This window comes from Lagopus leucura, unplaced genomic scaffold, assembly GCF_019238085.1.
Source record: "Lagopus leucura isolate 7727_CA_CO unplaced genomic scaffold, USGS_WTPT01 Super-Scaffold_100053, whole genome shotgun sequence".
Lineage (NCBI taxonomy): Eukaryota > Metazoa > Chordata > Aves > Galliformes > Phasianidae > Lagopus > Lagopus leucura.
In genome coordinates this window covers 800,306-828,072 of record NW_024962299.1, presented here as the reverse complement: position 1 = coordinate 828,072, position 27,767 = coordinate 800,306, and the positions used below count along the sequence as shown (strand labels likewise).

Genomic DNA, 27,767 nt, shown 5'->3' with positions numbered 1-27,767 from the left:
ATCCATCATAGGTACATTCAATAGGAAGGGGCTTGAGCTGCAGCAGTGCTGACAGACATTGCAGGGTAACAACAGACAGCAAGTTTGGTACAAGTTTAAGGTGTCCTACAAGAAAAATGAGCAGTGCAGCTACAGTCACACTAAGGAGCAGGAAAACAATGGTGTCCCTGTCCTGGGCTGCAGCTGGGGTTGTGCTGTGCTGCAGCACCAACTCAGTGCTTTTCTGTGAGCAGCAGTGAGGAGTGGGGACCTGAGAAGGTGACTTAAGAGAGGGTATGAAAGTTAAATTCTTGCAGCTTGGCCACGCAGGGGCTGAGTGGACACATCAGTGCCAGGAGTTGGAGTGGTGTTGTCTTGCAGGATGCCCATCTCGTAATCCAGAGGTGAGGGCTGAATTTAACAAAAGAAATTTGTATGTAATAATAGGGAAGTAAGCAACCAGTCGTGAATTCCATGTGACTATGCAAGTATCCCTCAGAGATGTGGGAGAAAACTCAATTGCTTGGGAGTTTTAAAGCCAGATGAGGTGACAGTAGAATATATGGTCTGGTAACATGCTGTATTTTGCTGAGATGTTCTCACCCTTTGATATCCTCACCGTGAAAATCGTTAATAGAAGGTACAATTGAAAGTGCAGATATTGAGTATGACTTGTACTGAAAGAAATTGCAAGCTATGAACTAAAAAGCCATGCAAACTGTAAGTGCTCAGCTAGGGCTGACAATTACGTGCTCCATTCTGTTTTCGCAGTTCGTATTGTTTCAAGCAGCATGATATGGGAGAAAGTGTCTCCTTTCCTGTTGTCCTTCTGCTAATGGCATGATGAATTTTGATTACACTGCAATTGCATCCCCACAATGGGGACAGTCACGGGAACTATTTGGGACATCAGTTTTCCTTCTGCCAACTTTCAGGAGCATTTTATAGGATTAATATTCAATAAAAACCCCTTAACATTAAAAAAATGCTTAGTCCCACAATTGTTATTAAATTCTTTTCCTGTGCCATAATGCAGATGCTTTGATCTAAAGTCCTGCAGTTTCTGGAAGGAGCTTGCGTGATTACGATAATGTGCAGTGCTCTTTCTGCTATTCCTATAGGGAAAATAAACCCCACATTAGTTCCATATTAGTACCTGACTCGGAGAAGTTAAAAAGTGCCAGAAAAAGGTTAACCAGAGTCAAGTACACATAAGAGAGCTGTGATTATTAGTGTTAAGGGAGCCATTTGAAAAAAACATTTCTGCTTTTACAGAAGAATTTATTGGTGTCTTTGCTTCTGGCTGCTTTATGCATTTTAATAAAGCAGTAGCAGCAATAATAGGGTGTGGGATTGGTCGTGCCTGTGTCAAAGGAGACGCAAGCTGGGATGGCTGTGCAGCACTGTGCTCGCCCCAACCCGCCCCGACATTTGCATCCCTACACATAAACTTCCTCAAGCCCTCCGACTTCCCTGCCGATGGACGGGGTCCATTTGGAGACCCATTTAAATGGAGGCAGTAATTGCTTTCGTGTGTTAAAAGGTACACGCAGTCCACCAGCAGTTCTGCTAGTTTTCCTGCCAAATGTCTGGGATTATTTTGAAAACAGCCCTGGTCCCAGCAGGCACTGCTGTGGATCGCACCTGGACGTTTGCTGCGAGCAGCAGTGTCCAGAGATGCGTTTCTGGGTAGAGCCCACCTTGCAGTGCTCCTTGTGCAGGGTCCCACCTGGACACTGGCACAGGGCTCACGTCCCTGGGCACCGCTGCTGGCCTCTGCCGGAGGCGTCCTGGGACCAATGGGCCTGCCATTTAACTCAATGGCACGTTACTCCCATACAGAATCTTGTCACAAACCTCAATGTTTTGAAGAAGCAGTGGCGGTTCAGTGATTTAAATTTCATACAGGACCACATGTAGCAGCTAACGTGGAGAAATTGTGTTTAGGTTTTACAATATTTTGCTTAAAAAGCCACGTATGAAATGCAGGCAGCCAGAACGAGTGTAAGTAGTGTATGGACATGTTGGGCACATGTGGAAGCCACATGAATGTGCAGATTTTTGTATTTAAAATGTTAGCTCTGTTGGTCTGCCCTTACTGCTTTGTGATGGGTTTGAGCTGCCTTGCCTATAAGAAGCACATCTCTAAGAGTTACCCATGGATGTGCAGCCCGTTCAGGCTGCACGGGATGGTTCTTTGTCAGTCTGACCCTCGTCCACCATCTGCTTCATCTACAGAACATCCCAGTGCGTGGCTGTGTGTATCTCTTCATGCTTGTGTGTTGCAGCAGCTGAGCTGCAGTGCTTTGTTATAATGGTTCCCTGGTAGAGTTCAGCTGTGGAAGTTCTACAGTTTTTGAATTTCAGCCCATCACAAAGACCTGTCACTTACGCCTGAAAACACCTTGTCTGTCCTTCACAGCTACAGCTTAATAGAAACTGGGGTACATCTGGACAGTCAGATGTTGCCCTCTGATGCATATTTCCTCTCCAAGCCTTTCTAGAACGTTTTCCTTTATTCTCACACTCTGGCTCTTATTTCAGTCTCCCATTTTCTGATGCCTATAATGATGCTGGTTTGGTAGCAATAATTTTTCATGGGTAATGCAATGGTCCCATTCATCTGTTTGGGAGGGCAGGAAAGCATTTTTCTTCATGGCCTTACACATCTGGCAGGATTTGCTTTGCCCATCTTGTCAGTGTGCCGGGAGCCTTCTGATAGAAATAATCCTTAAAGCAGTGCTGGATAATGGTAAATTCTTCATGAAATGTGGATTTACATCGAAGTTTCTTTCCTCGGATTGTTTGCAGGATGTTTTACTCATCCTCACATCCGCCAGCCCAGGTCTGAGCCCCTAATGCCCTCTTGACGCTTCACTTTGAGCTGAAGCTGCTCCATTGTCCCTTCCTCTCATAGGATCCCAGAAACATTAAGGTTGGAAAAGAAAGACTGGAAAAGACCTCTGTGGTTATCAGATCCACCCCACCCCACCATGCCCTCAGCCACGTCCCTCACAGGACATCTGCACGGATCTGGGACACCCCTGGGGGTGACCCCATCGCTCCCTGCACAACCTGAGCTCCTCCCTGACTGTTCTTTCAGAGAAGTTTTCCCTGCTATCCACCCTTCTCTTCTCTTCTTGCTGTGTTCTCAGGCATCGCCTGTGGCCGTACAGGGCTTCTGACCTCTGCCTGCCGCTGGACAAATAATCCCATCCACGGCAAATTTACCCTCAAACCAGATAGGAAATAAAATGCCAGGAGTTAATGGTGGGCTGGAAGCAGAGCGTTTTCATGTGTTTTGCTCCTGCAATTTCCCCCTTTGTTTTAAAGGGAATGACTTTACCAAAAATAGTCAAAGGAAGAAAATAAAGTTTAAGACTTCTGGGAATGAGCCAAGTTTTCAACGCTGAAAATCAATTATTGCCTAATATTTTAAAGTCAAGATCCCCGTGCTCTGGCAGCAGGCCAGCTCATGGCTGGTCACCTGCTTTGTTCTTTGCCTTTAAAAACTCCTTTATTTGCCGCAGAGCTTCAGGTTCCAGGAGAGCACTGGTTGCTGTGGTCGGTGCTGCTGCGAGGAAGGTGACTCCTAGCAGCAGTGTGTGCAGCGCGGGGTTACCGATAACAAATAAAATCATTACACGAGATAAAATGATTGCTTTGGGAAGGAATTGCAAGGTGGCATAATTAGACATCGGGCATTTTTAAGGTTACTTTACGACTTTGGAGCTGCAAAAGATGGAAGTAATTTATTTCATCTCGGTAATGCTCCTCTCTGGTCTAGCAATTTATCAGAAGTGTTAATCCAACAGGCAGGGAGCGTGCACGGTGGGAGGGGGCACAGGGAACACAGGCAGCAGAGAGGGAAGGCATTGAGAATGAGCTTGGAAATATTGTACATCTCATTAAAAATGTAATCATGCATAAAATGAGATCAATGAAAATTTATCTAAAAGTGCAAGGAAAAGGCGTTTTCTGGTATGATACTGGGTATAATAGACTGGATTTTAATTTAGTCAGTTGGCAACAAAAATCCCTCCAGGCTAAATAAAACAGTTTCCCTCCCAGTTATTGTATGGACAGCTAATTTTCTGCACCTTTCCTTCTAATATTCACCCTTATCTCTTGCTGGATAGAGGTTTCAATATACTACGGAGTTTGTTTTCTTTACGTTTCCTATTACTGCAATTTAATTTGCATGATAAATGATGAGTGGTAGAAAGATGATAAAAAGAAGCAGAACATTTCTTTATTAATTTTGTTTAAATTAGTGTAACTTTTCACTGACTGCTTTTTACAGAGAAAGCAGAGAAAGTAGGAGTTATTTTAAGACCCTATTGTGGCTGGGAAGGATGCCACACTCCACATGCACCTCCTGCTTCATGTGTCACCATGCACATCCTTGTTTTGGTGTCTTGCTTCCTGCTTCACACCATGCTTGATGGTGCCTCTGGGCCATTCTTGCGCAGCACTGGTGACTGCTGTGCAGCAGCTGTGGTGTGGGGATGGTGCTGGATGGTTTTGGACGTAGCTGGGGATGCGGATGGGTTGGGATGGGTGTGAGGGTGGGAACAGGGCTGGAGCCAGTGTGGCCGTTCGTGGGTCCGGCTGCTGCAGATTTTCCTCTTTTAGGGGGTTGCTGCTCAGTGACAGGACAGGGGCTTCTGGGCTCACTGCTAGGAACAACGACACGATGTCCAAATGTGTGCGGGTACAACTCTGCCTTGCTCTGAGTGCCCTGGAGCTCAGTGCTTCTGAGCAGTGTTTGAGATCCAGTGTGACCCAAATGTGCTGAGCCAAGGTGCAGGTGCTGCTTCTCGGCTCTTTTATCTGTGCAAACTCGCTGTCATGGCTGTCGTGGTCAGGGCAGTGACTCGTGCATCCCACTCTGTGCTTTGCTGGCAGCTCAGCATTTATTTCAACAGCGCAGAGTTGGGATGGCTTTGCTCATGGCTGTTAGATTACAATTTCTGCTTACCTCAGTGGTTCCTCTCTTTCTTGCTGCCACCAGTGCATGTGGCTGGGATGCTGCCAACCAGCATGGAGCCTGCTGCAGTGCAATGCTATGCTGCAATGAGGGCTGGGACTGCCTCGTGCCCTGGCCCCAAACCCTGCACCTCCTTCCATCCCAGGAACAAGCATCTGTATGTTAACCTCCATCTTTGTGCACTTAAATAGAGAGATGTGTACAGTATTGAGATTTCTTAACATATTCCACTGTGGCATTCTGGTGACTTTTTTTTTTCTGTAAGCATTAATTCTCTTGGTGTTTTCTACAGGCATTTGTAAAGAGAAGAAAAAGCACCAGCGAAGGAGGTTTGCCATAAATGTCCTTCTTTCCCCAGTTTTTGGTCTCCCAAATGACATTTCATTGCAGTGGAGCTGAGTTATAAACTTTTGAAAATTGCTTTTTTCCTTCTCTGTGCTGTAAGAAAAATACAGGGAGCACAACAAAATAATAAATAAAAATTGAAATTCAAGCCTGCGCTGCTGCCTCAGCAGCCTTCTGCACTGTGGGCTGTGTTTGAAAACAAGCCTTGGTACATTTATTTCTTTATTTATGCAGTTCCTCTGCTCCCCTGCACTATGGCTGCACCTAAAGTCTCATCTCAGGAGAATCTTGTCCCAGAATGCTCTGACAGCACCTTCACAGGATGCCCTCACAGCATCCTCCTGGCAGGGCCAGCCACCAGATCCCAGCCCATGAGGGCAGCTGAGCTGAGATCAGTGCTATTAATGGCAATATTAACATGGATTAGTGTGGGAAATAGAGGCTTGATTTCATACTTGTTCCTTATCTCTAGAGATGACAAAATGCTTTGCAGAATGATTGTTCTATATGCATATATTTGCTTGGACATCTACATTGAATAATTTATTTTTATATAGGAAGAACTTGTCTTTTTTCCATGTTTTGTCCCAAAGAATAATCAGATCAGTGTGTTGCAGCAGAGAAGCAGAAAACGGGATCAAGACTTGTGTGTTATGTCCAAGGATGAATTCTGCATTAGCTTTCCCCTGCAGCTCCCCCAGCCCCAGGCCATGCTGCACACCCAGCCACGTGAGACGTGCCTGCGGGGCAGCAGCCGCTCTCAGGTCTGCCCATGATGATGGGTCACCCACCTGCTGATGTTGCACAGCTGTGGCTGTTACCTGGAGCAGGGACCAGAGCATCTAGGCAGACCTTATGATGGGTCTTTTTCTCCTGTGCGCTTCTTCTTTTTCTTCTTCTTCTTCTGTGTGCTATGGAATGCACTGCTGCCATTCATAGAGCCTGCCCCAGTTACTACTGCTGTCTCTTCCAAAGGCATCGTTGTTCATAAAGATTCTGATATTAAAACTCCTCACTGTATAATCAAAATGAGTATTGCGACCATTATGCAGTACGTTGCTCTGTGTTCTCCACACGATGATGCTGTGATGTGATCCATCTAGTTGGTTGGTTGTGCTGTGATGTCTTTCTCTTCATCTCACACATAGAACAAAAGATGCCCCAATTGCCCCCTTCCCCCCCCCCCCCCCCCCTCCAGTTTTTCACTGCTAATGCTACCAAGCTGTTAACTGCCTTCATTTTATTTGTGCGCTCTGAGTTGGTGCATTTTTTGACTGGCGGTGCTTTAATTCACCAGCCTGTGGGCTGCAATGTGTCAAATAGCCTTTTACAATCCAAATAGATTATGTCCAATGTTTTCTTCCTGTCTGAAGTCTGTGTTACCTCTTTAAAAAATTCCAGCAGATTTGTCAAATGAGATTTACCCTTTTGTAAGACTCTGCTGGCTACTTTTATATCAGCTCGCATTTCTCCAGATGTTTTGTGATCTCATCACTTATTAATGTCTCCATGATTCTGTCTTCTGCTGAAGTTACACAGTTATTACTGGTTACTGTGGCTATGAATGTGTCATCTCTTTCTTCCTTATTAGAACGCATCTGATGACAAGAATCTGCTCAGGGTGGGTTTGAATTTTAATAGAAGGAATGTTTTTCGGTCTCGAGTTTGAGGGATTTAGAAATGTCTCTATCTTCTTAATCTGTTGCTTTATTACCGTTATTTAACAATGATATCCCCAAGGATGGGATGTTTCCAGTCGTGCAGGAGTGCACAGCCCCTGCCGTGGGAGAGCTCGTGACCTTCAGGGTCCCTGCCCTCCTACCTGTTGCCCTTTAACACCGCCCTGCTGGCGCTGCCCTGGGCCCTGGCTGTTCCAGGTGCATTCAGCTGGTTTCACCCCCAGGTCTGCCCAGCAATCAGAGCCTGCAGCAATGGGCGTGGGGCTCTGCTGGCCCGGCTGCTCCTTGCAGCACAGATGAGAAGAGGTTTCTTTTCACCGCTGGACCTGAAGAAACTGCAGAGAAGCAGTCCAGTAGTCAGTGCTAAGCAGGGTGCTGACTTTCCTTGGCCTTTTTACAGAGCCACTGCCAACCACAGTCACTTGGTTTTGCTTTCCTTGTGCTCTTAAAAGTGTTGTATTTCACATAACTTCCAGAATCCCTTTAGGGGTGCAAATGCCCCTTGTGCCTTGTGTACAGGAAGGAGGCAGCGTGCAAGGACAACTGGAGAATCCTTGGGAAGGTGGCAGAACACATCTATTGGGCTTCCACCTTTCAGAAGAAATAAAATGTGAGAGAGAGCATGACAACTTTCTCCCAGGTTGCCACTGCTCTGGGACTGGAGTGGCTGGGATGGAGGCATGCCCGTGCAGCAGAATTTATGGGAGAGTCGTAAGCTCCATGAAGCACATGGAATTTGGATCGGATACAAGCCAGCCTCTCCATTACATGTCTGTAGCTCTCTGCATATTTGCGATTATCCTTATGAATAATGTAAGTTACTGCTTTCAGATGGGAGAGACTTTGAGAAGGAGTTAGGGAACATGTCTGAGTGCTGATAATGAACTCAGTGTAAGAGAAGATAAAGCCATTTGTCAATGGACAGAGAAGTGCAGTCTTACCTAGAGCCAATAAAGTTTCTGGGTAAAGGAACAAAAAGCCTTTTTTTTTACCCCTGTGGTCACTGCTTCTAGAACACTTTTTTTTTTCTTTCTCCTTTCATTAGTTCTGACTGAACAGTTGATGAGGGAGTGATTAATGTCACTATTTGGCTTTAAAATTGTGGCTATTATTTTTAAACACTCCTATCTGTAGAAGTGAAATTTTGTCATGGTAGTGCGTTTTGATTCACCTGGGAACTGCTGTTGGATTTATTTTAAAAATTACTGTCTAAAAATTTAATTTTTGATGCCTAGATGCAAGAAGAATTCTTCCTCCTCCCTTCCAGGAAAACAAATTCTTTATATAAACTTGAATTTTTCTAGCTGGGAAACCCAGCAGGAGGTGAAGATGCTGGGAGCCATTTACATGCTTCTAACAACAAGATGTCTACATTTCACAGGGCTGGATGGAGGCATAGCATGGAGGCATTTTGATAAACTCATCCAGATCACCTGAGCATGCTGCTTACAACTCATCCATCAGCTCCCAGCTGGCTGTGACGTGGGCTGCTTGGCAGAGAGGTAAGGGATGCCTTCAGAGCAGTTACTCCCCCATCTTGGGATGAAAGACAATTAGCATATAAGGAGAGTAGTAGGGGAAGATTGACTCTTTTTCTTACTATGTTGCAATACTTTTAAAGGGTTGCTGTGAAGAATTGATGTTAGTGTTATGCTGTAATGGTGTATGGGATATATAGCTGTGGCTGGTTCACCTACTGATATTTAAAACCTGGTTACTTGCTAGTGGTTGTTTGGCTCGGAAAGAGCTACAAATGCTGGGAAAACTATCTTAGTAGCCTGGGAAAGCATTTCCATTGGTTTTGCTCATGCTTGCAGTGCATGCTCTCAGAGCTTCAGCATCTCTGTTTGCATTTAGTGGTGTTATCCTCCTGTTTGTTGTTGGGAAGACTGCTGATCTAGTTGCTGAAACTTTAATTCAGTGGATAGTCAGAAGAAATGGGCTCAGGTTAACTTGTGAGATGCCAAGTTCTGTCCGTTGAGAGCTCTGCTGTTTATCTGGTTGAAGATATGGTGCTGCATGGGAACGTTCCTCACCAGCTCTCTCTTTATCAAGGTGAGAAACTGTTCCTCTTTCCTGTGGGCTTCAAGCCTCCACGCCGATGGTTCAGGCCCTGGTCTCTCTCTTGATGAGTGCATGGCCATGTGGGACATGCCACGTTTGCACATCTCTGCTATGAATCTGTCTGTTCCTCCTGCTGCAGCAACTGTGTGCAAGGGGAGGGCAGGAGGGGAAGGTTCACTTCTAGTTCTGATTCATCACTTTTATTGAGCTTAAAGTCTTTTGTTTTAATGCACACTTGATTGAGCCAGCATTTATTGAAACGTTTATAGTTTGTAGGAAAAAGAGACAGTTGAAGAAAGAACAAATGAATCTAATGTAAATCAAATACTTAACACTTTTATAGAAACTACAAAGCCTTAAATGTGTATTCTTAATGGCAATTTTACAAAACTCCACCAGGCATCTTCAAATGGAGGTGTGACAGTGATTGTTTCAGTCTAGAGATGGCTTTCCTTTCACATGCTAATCATCTGCTCGTGGTGATATTTCTCAGTGTAGTTGCAGTCAGCAAATTGAATAATTTATGGAATGAATTTTGTTGTAAATTTATTGTGTCACAAGCAGGTTGTAATTTCACTAACAGTACACTTAAGTTATTAAGTAAAAAAAAAAATAATGTGGTTGATAGGATGGTGCATTTGGAGGTTCTCTTGCTCCCTCCCAACTAGTTCTCATCTTGTATATTTTCAAACAGAGTATTTACCTAATTTTTATTCAGAATCTGATCTGAGAGAGAGGGGACATTAACATAAATGGGTTTGCATTTGCACACTATTGTTGAATCTGGGAGTCGTAAACAAATTACAGAAGATTTTATATAGACAGAAATAGCATTAAAATGGCACAGCTCTGTCGCTGTGCTGCTTTCCTTCCGTGTTTGTTTCTGAGTAATTGTCCTCTGCTTCCAAATGATGAAGTGCTAAAGGTGCAGGCAAACCCGCAGGGAGCAGCGGAGCCTTCTGCTTCCTCCCAAACTTTGCTTTAAGATGACTGGAGCCATTGCCATGCAGCTGGCCCTGTGCTGAGCTGTGCAGGCAGCACCGTGCCTGTGGGCTGGCACTGCTGTGGGTCCTGCTGCTGCCAGACCACGGAACGTTGCTGGCAGAGGCTTTGCCATGTCTGTGCAGGGAAGGGGAGGCTTTGGTTCTGTCGTGTTTTTCTCTCGCTCTATTTTTTTGTGCTAAAAACACACGTTTTCCCTTGGGTCACGCTGATACTTTCTGTCATCAACAGCAACTGCGTGGTGCTCGGGTGGATGATGATATGTGGAAATGTGAAAGGGACAAGTGTTTGGTCTCACAAGTGTTGAAACCAAATGCAAGAAAAGAACATCATACATGATGTTTGTTGGCAATGAGGAGATCCGTCCAAATCCCTTTCTGTCCCTGTGCCATGGTTGCTTCCCGACTTGCTATCTCATGCTTGGCCTTGCTTGCTGTGTTGCTGAGCAGTGAGCTGCTCAGGCATAGCTGAGGTTCTGCCCTGTCAGGCAAAGCCCTGATTAGCATCTGCAGGAGCCACACGATTTCTATTGTACTCCTTGAGCCTCTGTGGGAGTCCTAGAGGTGCTCGTTGGTGCAGCTTCTGGTGAGGTTTTGGTTTCTGCAACCTCAAAATGGATCACTTGTTCAAAGACAGATGTTACAACTGTCTGTAGCTGCCTGCTGTTAGTCTCAGGACACAAGCCTTTTGGGAAAGGGCTGTTCTTGCATTCTTTTATTCAGGCAAACAGGGAACAAACCTGTTTGCATCGCTGCAGCTCTCTTAAGGTCCTGGCTGTCCTCTCCTTGCTCTTTGCAGCCTGCTCTCTGCTCCCTGCCCTTTCCTGCAGGCACTGAAGTCTCCTGTCTGTGCCCATCACACCTCTCACGCCCGACTCCCATTGTGGTGGCAGGGGAGGACCCAGCCTAGCAGTCACTGGGGAACCTCACTGGGAACACTGCTGTGGTGTGCAAATAGCATGGAAGGCAGGTTGCAACTGTTTTTATACATGTAATTACACAATATAAACACACTTAATTACTTAAATGAGCTAAATATTTTTGTGTCAGTCTAAAATTGCAATCAGAAATTCTTGGGGGGGGGCAGACATAGGAAAGACTTCTTCCAAAGGATGCCTCTGAATGCTCTTTTCCCTTAGACACAGAGGTGACGCAGGGTATGGCACCCGGAGGAGCAGAACTGTACAGTTTAAAATCTAAGCGTAGGTTTCCTTGTCTCAGGTTGTAATGGTGATCTTGAGACTTGCTGTGTGGCAGATGAAATTCAGGAGATGCTGCTCTCCCTCACGGATGTTGCAGGCAGCAATAGGGCAGGTGCTTAGGGCTTTGCAACTCTTAATGTTCTGCAAGTCAGTGCAAACCCAGTTGCGGCTCTCACTGTGAGCTCTGCACAGCAAGGGGAGCAGGGGAGCCTTGGTTCTGTGCTGGGAATGCGCCGCTCGGAGGTGCAGGGCTGCTGGCAGGCTGTGGCACAGTGTCACACCGCTGGGAACGGCCGCCCCGAAACCTCCTGTGCCATCAGGTCACCAACCTCTGGGTGCTTTCTCCTGTTGCTGTGGATTTCAGCTAAAATTGAGAAAGCATTTCTACATTTCATTCCTCAGATGGAATTCCTGTTGGAAGCGCTGTGCTGTAATTATGGTTGCGTGTGTTAAATTTTTAATTTGATTTTCATTTGTCTATTCAATTGATATAATTGATGTGCATCCCATCTCCCCCGGGGTGCAGGTTAATAACCTGCTAACCTCGGCACAGGGGATGATAAAAGGATCCCACACCAGGGTTTAAGGAACCGTTTATAATATATGTTTTTAACAGTATCCTTATTTTTTGTCCCTCATAGCTCGCGGCATTTTAGACTTCGAAAGCCTCAGTAGGCGTTAAAGTTGAAATAATTAATGTTTTTAATGAAAGCAACCATTCATACAAGGAAGCCAAACATATCACTGCTGTGAATATATCACAAAACAAAAGAAAAAAATAAAATGGACAGATAGAATCAAATTCTGCTTGCTGTCAGAGCAGGCTGTTCGGTTGGTTTTTGTTTTGTGTGTGTGCAAGCTGCAGAGGGCACGTGCCAAGTAAACAATGCCTGTAAGCCATGAAGGATGATGGAAGCAGGTAGAAGCGCACAGATGGTACAAGGCATTCACAAATAGTGGATGGCAAAATGAAAGGCATCCGGGTTAGGTAAAAATACTTTGCAGGTTCGTTTGAAATACCTGGGTACTTTCCCTGTGCTGCTGCACCGAGGATTAAGCGCCCACGCCAGGAGCTCAGGGACGGTGCCATCGCGAGTGCACTGCTCTGTGGGGCGTCATGAAGATCCAGCAGCACGAGCAGCAGAGCAGAAGCAGCCCTTGGCTGGGACCCCGCTGCAACAACCCTCCCGAGGCAGAGCCCTGGGATCACAAATAACGTGCCTTCCTGCTGAGGCACAGCAGGCTGCCTTGCGGTGCCAGGGCTGCTCCTGCTTGCAGCAAATGCACAGAGTCTCAGTGAGGACCTGCCTGTGCCGCGGGAGAAGGCGGTGCCTGCTGGCCTCGTCCCCAGGGTTGCTGGGCTCCGCACTCGGCAGGGCACGCGCTTGGCCTGGAGCCGGCTGCTCTTGGTCCGGGGGCAGCGCTGGTGCGGCACGATCTCTTCCTCAGATGTGCATCTTTTGCTCTCAGATGGTTAGAGGCTGGCATGAATCCTAGGGTGCGAAGATTAATACCTTTTCTAAACCTATTAAATTAATTAGAAAAACACGCTGTTTTTAGCCTCTGCTTTTGTGCATGCTGCAGGACAGTCCGACAGCGTGCTTTGCTTTCCACTTTTATTCGTTTAGAATACTGTCAATCCACAGTGCTTTAACTTTTTGCCTCTAAAGTGAATTTATTTTTACTTATTAACATCATTTTTTTTCCATTTCCAATCCTGTTGCCAGTTGCCCCAATTTGCTTGCTCTCCTCGCTATCCTCTCGTGCTAATTACCCTCACGCTTTTGTCTCTTCTACCAACTGTACAGCACAGCATCACTCCTCTTGTGACGAGGGCAGCCTGGGCTCAGTGTTGCATGGAACCCCCGCTGCTGGGAGCGGGGCAGGGAGCTCTGGCAGTGGTGTTGTGTACGAGGGTGGCCGTGCTGCCCCAGGGCTGTGGGAAGTTGCGGTGAGGTGGGTTGGTCTCTCTTCCCAGGTAATTGATAGGATGAGGGGTGATGGCCTCATGTTGTACCAGGTTGCATATTAGGAACAATTTCTCCTCCCGGAGAGCGGTCAGGCAGCGGCACAGGCTGTGTGGTGGTGGTGGGGTCACCGTCCCTGGGGGTGTCCCAGAACTGCAGGGCTGTGACACTGAGGGACGTGGCTGTGGGCATGGTGGGATGGTTTTGGGTGGGACTTAGAGGTTGTAGAGGTCTTCTCCAAGCTGAATGATTCTATGATTCTCGGACTATCAATACACCTTCATGGAATGATCTGATTTAAACTTACTGTTTAATTGACATTGATGACTGGCCCTTGAAGCCAAGACCATGCCTGCGAAGAGTGGTGCCATCCCAGTGGGCACAAAGCCTCTGGCAGCCCTGTCACACAGCATCCCTGGTGACACACAGAGCATCTCCATCGTGGCTGTGCCTGGTGAGAAGTGGGCGTTTCTGACCAGTGTTCTGAACAATGTAAGGCTTTGCAGATTGAAGCTGACGTCTCAAAGTGTCCCCTAAAAGCTGACAGTCAATGCAGCAGTAGGAGTTAATAATATATGTGAGTCTCCTGCCACATCCTAAGGCTTTTTTCTTCAATATTATTCAAAATTTAGGCACCTTTCATATTAATTAAATGGTAACTTTCTGTATCCAGTGATCAAACTATCCTGTAGTGCTTGCTCAGAGCAATCAGAAATGACGAAAATAAAGTACTAATATAATTTCAATGTAAATGATTTGATCCCTGGGGTTTCTATCATATTAAACAAAGAAACAAATTAACCAGTGACCAAATTAAGTGGAGGAACTCACATTATGGACAGGCAATAGATTTTTTTTTTTTTTCTTTCTTCTGTATTTAAGCTGCCAGCTGTTTTCTTGCTTCAGGTCCAGTTCTTGTGTTTCCCCAAAAGTTCCTAGAAAAAAATCCCGCTGCCAGTGCCGTTACTTGTGCTGCCATGTAGCTGGGTTAAATATTTATTTTACAGGAAGTCTGGTGAAGAAAATCCGAAGGGGAACTGTGAGTGCTGAATGAGTGCTGGTTGATGCAGTGCTGGTGACTATGCTGGGGATTCCATTGCTTCAGGCTGCCCTGTGTCCTGGCCTCTGGGGCAATCCCACACGGACCCCTGGGACTGACATCCTCTGGCCGTGCTGGTCAGGAATATAGATACAGATCAGGAATACAGATCTGCTGTGATAGAGCAGCAGATCACAGAATCATAGAAGGGCTTTGGCTGGAAGGGACCTTAAAGATCATCAGTCCTGGCACCTGCTGTGGGCTGGCTGCTGCCTGTCAGGTCCGTGCCACAGCCGGCCCAGCCCAGCACGGGGCTCTGCCTGCCCCGTCGGACGGTCTGGTCACACGTGTTTCCTTCTAACAAAGACATTGTTATAATAGAGGGATTAATCAAAAGTTGGGCTAAGGTGACGCCTGCCCGCTCCGGTCGGCCTGTGGTTTCAGCAGTTCTGAAGTAATGGGCAGCATCTTGCTCTGCACTATAAACATCTGGTTGAGGAGACTGAAAGAATTAAATTCTGAGCCTGAAAAATGACACGTTGAGTAGAAGCCCTGCTTTCATCTCTGCGATAATGTTTTTAGGAGAATACGCGCAGTGTCTCAGCGTTAACATTCTTTAACTGCTCCTCAAATTACTAATGCTTCACGTTGCTTTAATCCATTCTGCTGTAATAGCTTTATTAGATTAAACTCCCTGCTGAGCAAGTGAGGAACAGTGGGATTATCGCACTTCCCTTTGAACAGCCAGTAAAGACAAAATAAATGGTTAACAAAATAGAACAAATTCAGTTTGCAGGTGATCTGTGGTTCTCAGCCTCGCGGATGGTGACTGCACATGGTCTCTAAGTGTCCCTATTATTCCTTGCTTGAAAAAACACCTTTTTAGCAGCCTGGAGGAATTCCTGAGGTTAAAAAAAAAAAAAAGAAAAAAAAGTCCTAATGGAATAAAAGTTCCCTTTTCCCCTTTGGATGTGTTGCTAATTGCATCACACCGACTGCAGGGCCAGTGTGAGGAAAACCTGAAACTACATTTAAAAAAAAAAAGAAGTTTTTTTTTTTTTAGCTTCACTTTTGACTAAGCCGTAGGTACAGCAATAACAATCCTTTATCAAGTGTCTCCCAGAGTGGTAACTCTTAATGACTGAGGGTTTTTTCTTCTTTTTTTTTCTTTTTTTGAGTAAATCTAATTAACTATTTGAAGTATTCCATCAAGAGGCTCACGGTTACTATACACAAGCAGTGGGTGGCTCTTCGAGATTCTCTTAAAAACTCAGTTTCTTCTCAGCATTCTCAAAATCCTCGTCTGCTGGAGCAATTTGAATTTTGTTATTAGTGACTGCTGGAAATCATAATTCAATAAAGACTAACTCATTTAAAAATGCTCCATGCTGAGCGCGCATTAGGTAACTTGGGAAACTTAGGAGACACAGAAAAACATACGCTAATATTCAGGTCTACACAGGAAATTGGTATGGCACTGAGCAGTTTGAAGGAGGCTTTTTGTATTTTTTTAAGAAGCTGCAGAAAGGTTGGAAGGAATGCAGCTTTTTTCTGGTAAATGTATTCCTTCCCTCTCCCCGGCGTTTCTTCCTAATGCGCTGGCGGCGGGCCAAAGGAATGCAGCCCACAGCCTGCCAGGGGACAGTGGAAACGCGCGCGATAAACACTGCTGTCATCGTTGCAGAGATAAGTAAGAAGGCCGTCGTGTTTCTTTTCTTCAACTCCTAGCGTGTCCCCAGTTATTTGTCTCAAATGAGTTTGGAAGTTTTAAGTATCCCTCGTGCCCCATCTCTCCTATTCCCTTTATGGCAATAATATTGTGGCCACAGAATATATCGTCTGCTCGTGGGGGAGTGGGCCTCCGCCTCGGGTTTTTAAGCCACGTCTGCAGCTGGAGCAGGAGCAGTCTTTGAACAGTGTGGTGCGATGAAGGGCTGTCATTTCCCGCAGCGAATCCTTCACAGGGCACTGTGCCATCCGTGCCGTCCGGCCGCCGCTGCTCGGGTTCACTGTGTGCAACACACACGGGGATTTTTTCCCAATTTCTTTCCCTGCGAGTTGTTTCATCTTCAGAATCACAACATTTCCTGCTGATATCAGAGGTTTCCACTCTCCCCTTCTCTCCTTGTTCTTTCTCGCTGTTTTCAGACTCACGTACCCTTCTGTTTCTCACCGCCGCTCCCTTTCATCCCTGCTCCTCTCTTGGTGCCTCCCCCATTTTGATCCCCCTGCTTAGCCAGGGTTCAGGAAACAACTGCTGTCTTCCGCCTGTTTTCCCTCCTTTGCCGCTTCTGGTTTGATTGAGTCTCTTTGTCAGTTTCCTCCTTCTTGTTTTTGTGTGTTTTTTCCCCTTTTTAAAATCGGACTCAATGATCGATTCCCCTTTCCCCCTCTGTGCGATGTGGTGGCACTGCCCTGAGGCAGTGGGGGTGGGTTTGGTGGCCCCGCAGAGGGCAGGAGAAGGGCAAAGAGCGTGCAGGGACCAGCAGGGCCGTGCCCGTGGTGAGGGCAGGGGATGAGGAACTGGGATGAAGGCAGAGTGCCCGTGGAGCCAAGCAGGCACACGGCAGCTTGGAGGCCAGTTTTAGGTTGTTTACTCGGAGATAGCTTTAGAAAGCTCGGCACGCAGCGTGCTGTTCAGCTCGAGGCTGCGCTTGGGCTGTGACTTTCTAGATGTTGCTTTGTGACCGCTGCTGTGTCCGCTTGGTGGCAAAGGAGCGTCCCCTGACCGAGGGCCGCCGCTCTGTGGGAATGTGGCATTGCTGCTGGGCGCCATGCGAGGGTCTGGGGGAGGCTGGGCTTTAAAAAGTTCTTTAACTTTCTTCCTAATATTGATGGTGCGAGAGAAGTAGGTAAAATTTACAGGGGAGAGCGTCAGACCTTCCCTCTGCTGACACCTGCCCCGTTTGTGCCGCCTTTCATTTTCTGAAGCGTTACATATGGACTGAACGCATCTTTCTTATGCAGCTCTGCGGCTGAATGAAAAAGTGAAAAAAGCCCAACCGAGCCCCAAACCAAACAACGTTTCCCCGCCAAGGCAATCGATAAACACTCGCGAGCCCCAGCTACAAGCGCCCGCGGGCAGCGATGCGGGCAGCGATGCGGGCAGCGATGCGGGCAGCGATGCGGGCAGCGATGCGGGCAGCGATGCGGGCAGCGATGCGGGCAGCCCCGCTTTGCGGCTCCGTGCCGCCCCGCTCCGCCCCTCGCTGCGGGACGCGGCTGCCCCCTGGCGCTGTGCGGGCGGTGCGGGGTCGCGGAGCGCTCCGCTCGGGGCAGTCCGGTCTGTGCGCTCGGGAGCCGTTACCGAGGGAGGAGAGCGCACGTGGAGCCAGGCGTGCTGCGTGTTACCGGCGCGTTTATTTTATGGTTGGGTTTGCTGAGGGCTGCGGGAGTTCTGTCGGCACGTGCTCAGCCGGCGCAGTCCTCGGGCTGCCGGGTGCCGAGCCCTGCAGGGGAGGTGTTGAGTTCGTTCCGCACCGTGGGGCACCGCAGAGCCCCGCGCTTCCCTTGGCGCGCCACCGTGTGCCCGAGTGTCGCCGGCGGCACTGGGACGTCTCCGGCTCGGGGCCGGGCAGTGCGCAGGTATTGGCGCTGGGATGAGGGTTGGTCGTGAGGTGGTGGATTAGAGGACAACCAGGCACGGACTTGTGTTGTTTTGGAACCTGGGCCCCGGCTCAAGGCCGTTCTGCGCTTTCCTATAGGTCCCCTTTGTAGAAATTGGTTTCGTAGTATGTTGTCTGTGGAACCTAAGGATGAATGAAGCAGGCTAAGAGAGACTTCTGGTTTGCTCGGTCCAGCTCTGTGCTGTTTCCTCCATTGACTGCCTCTTTTCTCCTTTTAGATCTGCTGCTTTTCATCCTTGCTGTCCCTTTGCCTCCACCTTTTAACGATTCTCATTTCCGCAATGCTACACAGTAGATCTCTGGGTCTGGACCCACAGCCCTGCTGGGATCACACAGCCAACCCGGCACTGCCCTCAGAAATCTGTCACTATCCCAGAACGCTGTTTTGAAGAGCGACTTTTGTTTATGTTTTCATCCACGTGCGAGGGAGGCTTGTGTTGCTGTCTGCCCTGTAGTGCAGGGATCCCTGCCTGCAAGGGGGAGCTGCCCTGCTGCGAGATGTTGGTGCGGGCTGGCACTGCCGAGCAGAGCTGCCTTAATGCCATCTGGTTTGTCTTTGTGGGGCAGCAGACCCGTAAAGCTGCACAGTGAATCTCTGCGTGTGTTGTGGCAACACTGTGGAAACATTTCTTAGCAATACCAGGAAAAAAAGAAAAGCATTTAATTTTCTGATTTCTTGCTGCATATGGAATGGAAAATATGTTGACTTAAGTCTAAAAAAATGCACAATCGGCGTGGGGGGGGGGGGGGGAGGAGAAGTAAAAAAGAATGAAAACCGTTGCCATATCTGGTTCCATTAGTAAACAGTAAATGGAAAATGACGAGGAGTTGGGTTTCAAAGGGCCGCGAATGCCCCGCGCTCCCGCAGCCCGTCCCGCCCCGCAGCCCGTCCCGCACTGCCCCGGGCGGTGGCGCAGGGCTGGCAGCCCGTGCCGCGGCCCCGCTGCCTTTCTGCTCCAGCAGCTTCCAACATGACACCTCCCGGCCGGCGCTCGTCTTCCTCACTGCCCTTTCACGGGCTTTTTCTGTTCCAAGCTGTAAAGAGGGTTAAGAAAGGAATTGTCTCTATTATGGTAATTAAACTCCCGGGAAACAGCCTCATTAGACTAATAATGAGTAAATACAGTGGCAGCGCTACTCCTTGCCTGGCAGTGGGGATGCCCGGTGCCCGCTCCGTGTGGGTTCGGCCCCGCAGCGCTCAGCTGCTCCCAGGTGTGCATCTGTGCTTGGCTGTGCGGATGCTCAGGGAGGTGCGCGTCCAAGTTTTGGCGTTGATGCAAAGCAGAGCCCCTGCTGTGCTTCGTGCTGCCTCGGGGGGGTGACGTTGCCTGCCGTGTTGCTGGAAGCCGAACCCCAAATGCAGGCGCTTTTCAGCCTCAGAGTTTATGGGTGCCCAACCTTTTGGCTTGCTCAGGCTGCACCGAGCGAAGAGAATTATAGAAGCACGGAATGGTTTGCATTGGAAGAGACCTCTAAAGGCCACCTGGCCCCACTCGTGGCAGTGAACAGGGACACCCACAGCTCCGCCAGTGCTCAGAACCCCCCTGCTGGACCCTGAGTGTCTGCAGGGTGCGGGCGTATAAAATATGCAATGTAGTTAATGTATGTAACAAAACTTCTGTGCTCTGCTGCAGACACTGACCCCACGGAGGCTGGGCGCTCGTTGCCAATGCTCCGGTTGCTCTGTTGCCTTTTCAGAAAGCAGATTATGAAGGGAGAATGAAATTAGCAGTGAAAGTATTAAAATATTGATAGCAATCATTCCGCATCCTGGCTTTACCATTTAATAATTAATTTTACCTTGAAGGTTGGTGTATGAGGTGGACTCTGCTTTGCCTTGCCTTCGCTCAGCAAGATGTTTGAGGAGATATTTTAAACATCCCCAGATCTCAGCACACAGCTCTCACTCCGCATGGTTAGCAGCTGGGGTTTGCTTTGTGCAGGCAGGAGGGGAGGTGACCCCGTCCCCCCTGAGCCCCCCCATGCTGTGCCCTGCATGCCCTTTCCCTGCAGTCCCTGTTGCCTCCTCACCCCTTTGCAGTGCCGTGCACAGTGATGAGCTCAGTGCTGCCTTGGGACACAGCTGTGGCTCAGCCCGGGGGGCTTTTCTTAAATGTATGCGTGAGTTTCACCATTTAATAAGAATATTGGCACAAATACAACCCATACACAATTTTTTAACTGCACAAACTTTTGAATTTGTTGCGAAGAATTTATTTATTTAATGCGACTTCAGTTTTAATGTCAGATTCAGGTGTGGAAATAACTGTGCCCTGTGAGCGCTGTGTGAGCCGTGCAGGGGGCGTCCCGGCAGCGTCTGCCAGACTGGAGGTTGGCACTGGGAACTCCGTGCTCCTCTTGGCATGGTTTAACAGATCCTTTTTATTGTCTCAAGGGTAAATGCCTCTCATTTCTGAGCTGACAGAGCATACATGTAATGTGTTTCTCTTAAAGTGGCCCTGATTTTAAATGTCTGCAAATGTAAGAAGGCTTCCTCACACCGTGCTGGAGATTCAGTGCTCATGCTTTGGAAACAGTGTTTTTCTTTGGTCAATTTTAGCAGAGAATGCTGGAAAGTGAGCATTCTGTTGTAGCGTTGAGAAAAATTGAGCACACCCACCTCAGACCCTTTTAAGACACAATTAAGGGGGTTGCAGTTTGCTTCTGCACATTGCTCCCCACCTGAAGTGCTGGCACAGCTGTACATGACTTCTGCTGCTGGGGATCCTTGCAGGGGATGTGCATAACAATGTGGTCCCCTCCCCATGTGTGGGCTCTGCAGTGACACCACGGGGTCCTTTGGGCCTGTGAGGAAGGGAGAGCAGGGCTCGGACAGGGGATGTTGCTGTGGGTGGCAGAGTGGTGCAGCAGGAATGGGGCTTGGAGGAGCTCGCTCCTAATGACCCCCCACTCCATTGCAGGGTATCATTTCCTGCAGAAAACCTCTGCACAGCGTCCATCTTTGTCCCTGTAATTGCAGAGTATCTGTCAGCACAGCATGATCATATTTGTGTGTATGGCACGAAAGCAATCAGTGTACGGTATCCAAAAGGAACAGCCATAGAGATTTTCTGCTATATGGTGTGGCTGTCTCTGTCTCATTGCTGATATACACATCATGGAAATACCCGCAGCGTTAGGTGGCACTGTCCTTCGTCACCATGTTTGTCATGGAACCAGGGCAGCTGCAGCAGGACTAGAACCACGCTGGGCCAAAAATCCGAATGCCCGGAGCTTCCTGCTGGGCCTCCCCCAACCACAGCTGGTGGAGGCTTCTCCAGGGTGGCCCTGGGACTGCTCACTCCAGAGTCGCTCCTGCGCTGGGCCCCATCGTGACAGCCTGGCTTTGGGCTCAATCCCAAAGGCTTAGGGCAGCCTGCTGTCTTGGGTCTCCTGGCCAGGAGGAGAGGGGCTGCTCTTGGGGGGACCCAACGTGTGATGTCGATGGGAGGCACTTCGGGCTGGAGGAGGCGTGCTGCAGCCCTGGCACTGCTGCTTGGCACCTGCATGGTAACGTCTCAGCTGTTGTGTAGGGAGGTTGTGGCTGTACAAACAGACATGGAAGACTTGTAGGTGTGCCTCATTGCCTGATTTGTGAACAGTGAGATTCTCCTTCACGAATAGCACTTATCACTGGGGGACACGGTAGGGCACTCAGGACAGGGTGGTGTTTTTAATGACTCATCTAGAGTGTATCTGTGCCGTGCTGTTGGCACACCGTGGAACACTGGGGCTGTTCACAGTGGCAGGGCCGTGCAGGGCTGTGCAGAGCTGTGCTGTGCTGTGCTGCCTGTTGCATGCCTGGCAGCTGGTTGTTGCCTTCCAGTGCTGACGGCTCCTGCTTTATGCCGACCAACTCGAGAGGAGTTATGGAAGTGCAGAGAGCTTCAGCTGACAGTGAAGTGAGGACAGCCCCATAGAGAGCTGAAAGCTGGATGTCACTTGGAAATGCTCAGGGAAAGTTGGGACATGGTGCATATCAATTCTCAGTTAAATCCTTTTCTTTCTTTTCCTTTTTTTTTTTTTTTTTTTTTTACTTCTGGAAAAAATTCTTTCCACAGTAGCAGCCGTGCAGCTGTTAACTAATCCCATAACAAGTGGCATTTAGGCACACATTTTCCAAATTAAATATGCTTGCATGTTGGACTGCTTTCATACCCTGTAATACAAACACTTTCCCTTCTGGGAAAAGGGAAAAAAAAACTAGCAGAAAGATCCTCCCAGGCCCTGGGAGAGTGGGGAAAGGGGTGAGTGTGAGTGTGTGTGCTGTGCTGGCAGCAGCGTGCAGCTCAGTGAGGAGCGCGGAGCGGTTGGAGCTCTGCAGGGCGATCAGGGGCCGCTCGTGCTTCCATTATTGGTTGGGGCGGTGACATTCAGGGTTGTTATTCGGTCACGCTCTCGTGGCTGTGTTTTGCTGGGAGGTGTTTGGGAATCCTCCGCCGTGCTTGCACGTAATCTGAAGTTGCCCTTTGTTGCATTTTTTCCTGGTCGTTTAATATTTCAGATCCTGGATGCGGTCTGGGTTCAGTTTGGGCACAAGGGCTGGCCGCGCCTTCTGTTGGACTTGGGATAGATATTTCCGGGGGCATCTGGGGGCACCCGCTCCCCCCAGCCGCCTCCTGCACGTTTTTGAGAATCCCATACCAAATTTTTCAGGCTCCCCTCACGGGCCATTAACGGGGAGAGTAATTTATCGCTAACGTAGGAAAAAAACGCCCCGCGCTTGCTCGCCCCCCGCTGCTCGGTGCGCCATCTCAAGGCCGAGCGTGCCGGGCGCCGCGCCGGGGGTCAGGCCGTGCTCGGGGTCAGCGCCGCGGAGCGCTGCCCGCAGGGGGCGCTCGCTCACCACGGACCGCCGCCGCGCTGCGCCCCGCCGGACCCGGCGGGAGGGGGAGGGGGAGGGGGAGAGGGAGGGGGGGGGGCGGGGGGTCCCAGGGTGCCGCGGTGTCCCCGGGGGAGCGGCCCGCGGCCGCGTCGGAACCGCGTCGGAACCGCCGCGGGGTCACCGTGCGCCTTTCCCCGTCCGTAGGGCATCGAAGGCTGAAAGCGTCCCGCGGTGCGGTCCGTCCTCGTTGTGCCGTTGGGTTTGGCGACGCCGACGCCGCGCACGCGGTCACCTCCCGGGGTGCTGCCGGAACGGCGACTTAAGCCGTTCTCCGTCGCTAATAAGGGCGGTGACGCTAATCTTCAAGTTTCCCTTTGCTATTGCTCTATTCTCTCTTTTCATTTATTTTTTCTTGGAGAATGCGTTCTCATTTTCTTTTAAAATCCAAGCATTTCAAAATGGGAACAGACATTCTTTTATTCTGTAGAGCAGGTTTCCATTTGCTGTATGTCACTTATTAAAGTAAAATGATTTGCAGCCAATCCCCTTACATCAGCGCAAGGTGCCTTCACTCCGTGATGAGGAGGGATGGGAAGGTTATGGTAACAGCACATCTGGGACACTGCTTTGTTTTAATGCGGGCAGCGCTCTGGGGCTGGGCCAGGTGGGGCCACGGCTGCAGCCAGAGTGCTCTGGGGTCAGCCTTGTGCACAGCCACAACGGCAGCCACAGCACTCTGCCATCAGCAGCACTCACTGGTGTTGCACTGCTCGCAGGGAAGGCCTGCAGTTTTATTTGGGCTGGCTTTCACTCTGGGTTTGAGGAGATGCAACAACCTGCCCAGAACTGTGATGGTGGTGTTAGGGCTTCTGCTTTAAATCAACATGAGTGTCTCAGGTATTACTGTCTGTTTGCAGGTTTTTGGCAGCCTTAAGAATTCGGCTCAAGTTAAAAGCGGACTCAGAACTGTTCAGTCTCATTGTGGCTTTTACATAACAAATTTAAATTGTTTTAACTAATTTTGAGTTGCAATTTTACAGTAATGTTAAAGCTTGCTGAATTTGTCCATATCTGTGGTGTCATGTTTTAAAGTGGTTGTGGATTAACAAGAGATGTGGGCAAATTGCAATTTTGTGTTGTTTTCTTTGTTGTGTAGGGAAAAAAATAGAGGTGAGCAGGAAAGCAAAGGGGGTTGTTTCCAACTGTACTGCTTACTGGAGAGCAATTTTGGTGTAACAAATGCGTGCACACTCATCTGTCTATGCAGCAGTGGGATTCCCGGAACCACGGCAAAACAGCGCTGTGTCTCGTTAGATAGATCTGCTGCAGGATCTGTTCTTTCATAAATGGATTCCTCGTATGCAATATCTATCTTTGTTTTTCTGTTCTGCCAAATACACTGTTCTTATCTTAACATGCATTTTAGTCATGAGAGAGTATACAACGTGACTGCAAGGGCTGACTCCTAAATAATCATAAAATGAAAAACGGCGATCAATTCTGAATGCCCATTCCAATGCAGATGGGCCCAGCAGGCTGAACTGGGGCTCTGGGCTGCCGTCCCTGGGTGCAGGGCACAGCCTGGCCGCCCCGCACTGCCTGCAGTCCTCGTGCTGTAGCTGTTCCCATTCATAAAATCTCTGCTTCCTTACATTGCAAAGGCAAACGCTGGTGTGCATCAGAAAGAAACAGGATCATAGGCAAAACCTATTCATCAAGCTCCTTATTTCCTGGAGTTCCTTTTCTGATCCCTATTGCATGCAGTGCATTATATGTCAAAATCTTTTTTTCCATATTTTGTTCTGTCATCTATTAACCATTGGAATATTTTCAGTGTGCTCAAATCCACCATATTCAGGAAATCCTGCCCGGCGGGGCTTCGTGGCGCAGGAGCTTGTGGCTCAGGGCCTAATCCTCACCATTGTTTTTGATGGCAAAAGGAAAAATTGAGTTGTTCAAACTCGGTTGGTCCCAGATCTGGGTCTGGAGCAGCCAGCGGGGCTGTGGGGGCTGCAGGACCTGGTGGATGTGGCAACGGGCACCGCAGTGTCATGGCTGTTGTAAAATGGGGGAGTGTAACCACTGCTGCCTTCCCTGTTTGCTCCATCCTGTTTCAGCGGGGCTCCAATAGATTGTTTATCTGTTATTGTTTTTAAGCCCCGCTGTGGTTAATGTTATTATTTTATTTCAATCTGTGGTTTGCACGGCCAATATTTCTGCTGCAGTTTTCCCACTCCCTCCTCCTCCAGGTCTCCCCGTGCTCCACGGGCTGCGTTTCCCGGAGCGGTGCAGGATTACCCGACCCACAGCACTGCTGCTTCCTCCAATTGTCTGCGTCTCTCAGGGTCCTAAATCCATCCCAAATTGGTTTCATTGCTGGCAGATTTGTGCGTTCCATCTTGTTTTGGGACCCGGCTTTCCTATGAATATCTCAAATCATTTTATATTTTTCCAAGCAGAAGTTTTATTACATGCAGACAATCTGTATATGACTGGCGAAAATGAGAAGATAAAGGCTTGATTGAAAACATGTCAAATTCCAGTTTTTGCCTGGGTGCAACAGAACGGATTTTTATTGTGCGCAGCGCGGTGACAGAAGCGCTGCCATGAATGGATGGCCCCGCGCTGCCCCGCGGAGGAGCAATGGTTAAATTATGCACTCGCTGGAGTATGAAGGCAGTTCTTCTCTGCTGACAGATAGTTTGACCAGTGTCAGGTTATCCCGATGCGTTCAGCATACCTTCATTGCATCATAAATAAAGCAGACAAATTACTTTTTTTTTTTTTCCTTTTTTTTTCCTGGGGTGGAATAAGCACCGGGAAGGGAGGGATCGGGGCTGGGGGTCTGGTGGTGAGGAGGGGGGGAGTGAAGAATTAGAAGGAGAAGAAAAAAGAGAGCGATCTTTGCAGACACTCTATGAATCTCGGCTTGGCAGCTGAGAACAATGAGAAAAGCAAGCAATTACCTCGGATCCTTCCCCTTACCCAGACATAGGAAATATATTCCTGCCTGCCTGCACCGTTTTTTTCCTCCCTCTCTCCCTCCCGCTCTTGCCCTCCCTCTCCCCCCTCTCCTCTCTTTTTTTTTTCCCCTGTATATCTAATTTAATTCCTGGAGGAAGGCGAGGCAGATGTAACAAAGGAAGGAGGGCCGTGCCAGCGGGCCGCTTCCCACCGCAGGACGAAGCCTTCTCCCTGCGAGCGGTGCTTTAACAGCCGCTGCAGCAATGAAAAATGAGCAGAAAGGTATTTTACAGCTCCAACTCTTTTACAGATTTCTCCCAAATAAAGTGGTGTGAATGCTAAATCACCCTGTCCAGGCGTAGGAAGCTGACGCAGGCCGTAGCCTTAAGAAATCCATCCCCGAGGTGCAAATGGAGCCTTACTGCAGAATTCCCCAAAGTGCTGCTTTCAGTGCCCTCTGTATGAGGGCCTTCTGCGTTCTCCCTGCATTTCTGTAGGATTTTCACTTTCATTCTGATTTCTCCCCCCCCCGCCTTATTCCCCAGTGACATTTGCAAGGCAGGCACCCGTGCCATCCCAGCCCATCACAGTGCCACATCCCCTCACTTCCCCATTGGGATCCACCAGTGCTGGTGCCACTTTTACGTGGAGGTATTTTGACCTTTTTCTTGCTGGAAAACTTTCACCCTCGGTTTCTGTGGGAGGTGGCTGTGCTCTGTGCCACTGGGACCAGAGGGGACTCTGCTCACCCCGGACAGACCTTTACCTCCTCCTTTGTGTGACTTCCCCCCACCCCTGTGCTGTGCTCTGAGCACTGACAAATTGCCTGGTTGCAGTGCCTGTGCTGTTAGGAGGGAGCTGGAGCCACCATTAGACTTTTAATAATTTAAGATAAAAACGCCGTTCCTTAAGAACGTTCTCTGGCGATATTTTTACAGTCGGGGGATAGAAAGGGACATTATGGGAAATTTAAAGGAGGCTCCTGGTATTAAATCTTCACCTCTTCCCCAGATAGCGCCGCTCTGTAAATCTGCACAAGACCTTTGTTTAACCCCCCCAGCTCGCGGGTCTGCAGCACGGCGCTTTGCATAATACCCTTCAGCATCGGCGATATTAACCTTGATGGCATTGTTATTGCTATTTACAGTTCATATGCTGTAATGGTAAACCTGAATGGGATTAATAAAATAAATTAAGTGATGGAAATATTAATGCTATTAACAATCAGTAACAATGGTTGACAGTGTAAGGAAAGGAATAAGCTGCCGTTAGGCAGGCAGGGCAGAGCTTCCAGCGCGCACGCTGCCGGCTGACACCGCGCTGTGATCAACCCGAGGGTCTTTTTCTTTCAAGCAACTTTTGCGGGGCCTTGTGCTTCTGGGGGCTGCACCCTGCGCCGGCAGCTCGACACGAGGCAGCTGCACACAGCTGGAGGGATGGGAGCGCTGCAGCAGCTGCACGGTGCCATGTGGGGGGACCCCATGGTGCACCGCCCCGACACCCCCAGCACGGGGATGATGAGGGATCTGCTGGTTCTGGACTTTCTGCTGCGATTCTCCCAAAGCCCCTGAGAACAGAGATTCACATTCTTCTGCCTTGTTTTTTCCTTTTTTTCTTTTTTCCCTTATGGGAAGGTTCCTGATGGAAAGGCTCAGGCAGCAGTGCAGGTTTATCAGACATGACCGTATTTTGGCTGTTTGTGTAACAACACACGGCGTACTGCTCACAGGTCAGCTGCGAGGTGCTGCAAAGCTGTTCCAAGCCAGGAAACGCTCCCCCTAATATGGTTGGCAAAGGATGGTCAGAAAAAAGACTCACTTTTTTTTTTTTTTTCCCTTTACAAATGCTTCTTACCGATCTCTTACAGCTGGCTAAAAGCTAGCAAGGATTTCCATGCGGAGGAGAAAAGTGAGACCATAAATAAGACAGGGAGGGACACCTGGAAGGAATAAAGTGCCCTCCAATATTAGGAACGCTTTCTTCTCAGAAAGGCTGGTCAGATATTGGCATGGACTGCCCTGGGATGTGGTGGGGTCACTGTCTGTGGGGATGTTCGAGGGCACTGAAGGACATGGTCAGTGGGTAT

At 48.7% G+C, this 27,767-nt stretch overlaps 1 long non-coding RNA gene across 2 annotated transcripts in view; it reads left to right on the top strand.

Moving 5' to 3' along the window:
- Positions 1-27,767, top strand: part of LOC122188021 — a 73,706-nt gene that overhangs the window by 31,465 nt on the left and 14,474 nt on the right. The window contains exons 3-4 of one of the 2 annotated variants that reach the window (XR_006181458.1): positions 8,375-8,495; positions 14,235-14,970. This is a non-coding gene — a long non-coding RNA (uncharacterized LOC122188021). Of the gene's footprint in view, positions 1-8,374; positions 8,496-14,234; positions 14,971-27,767 lie in introns of those variants that run through there. The other variant, XR_006181457.1, reaches the window with a different exon arrangement.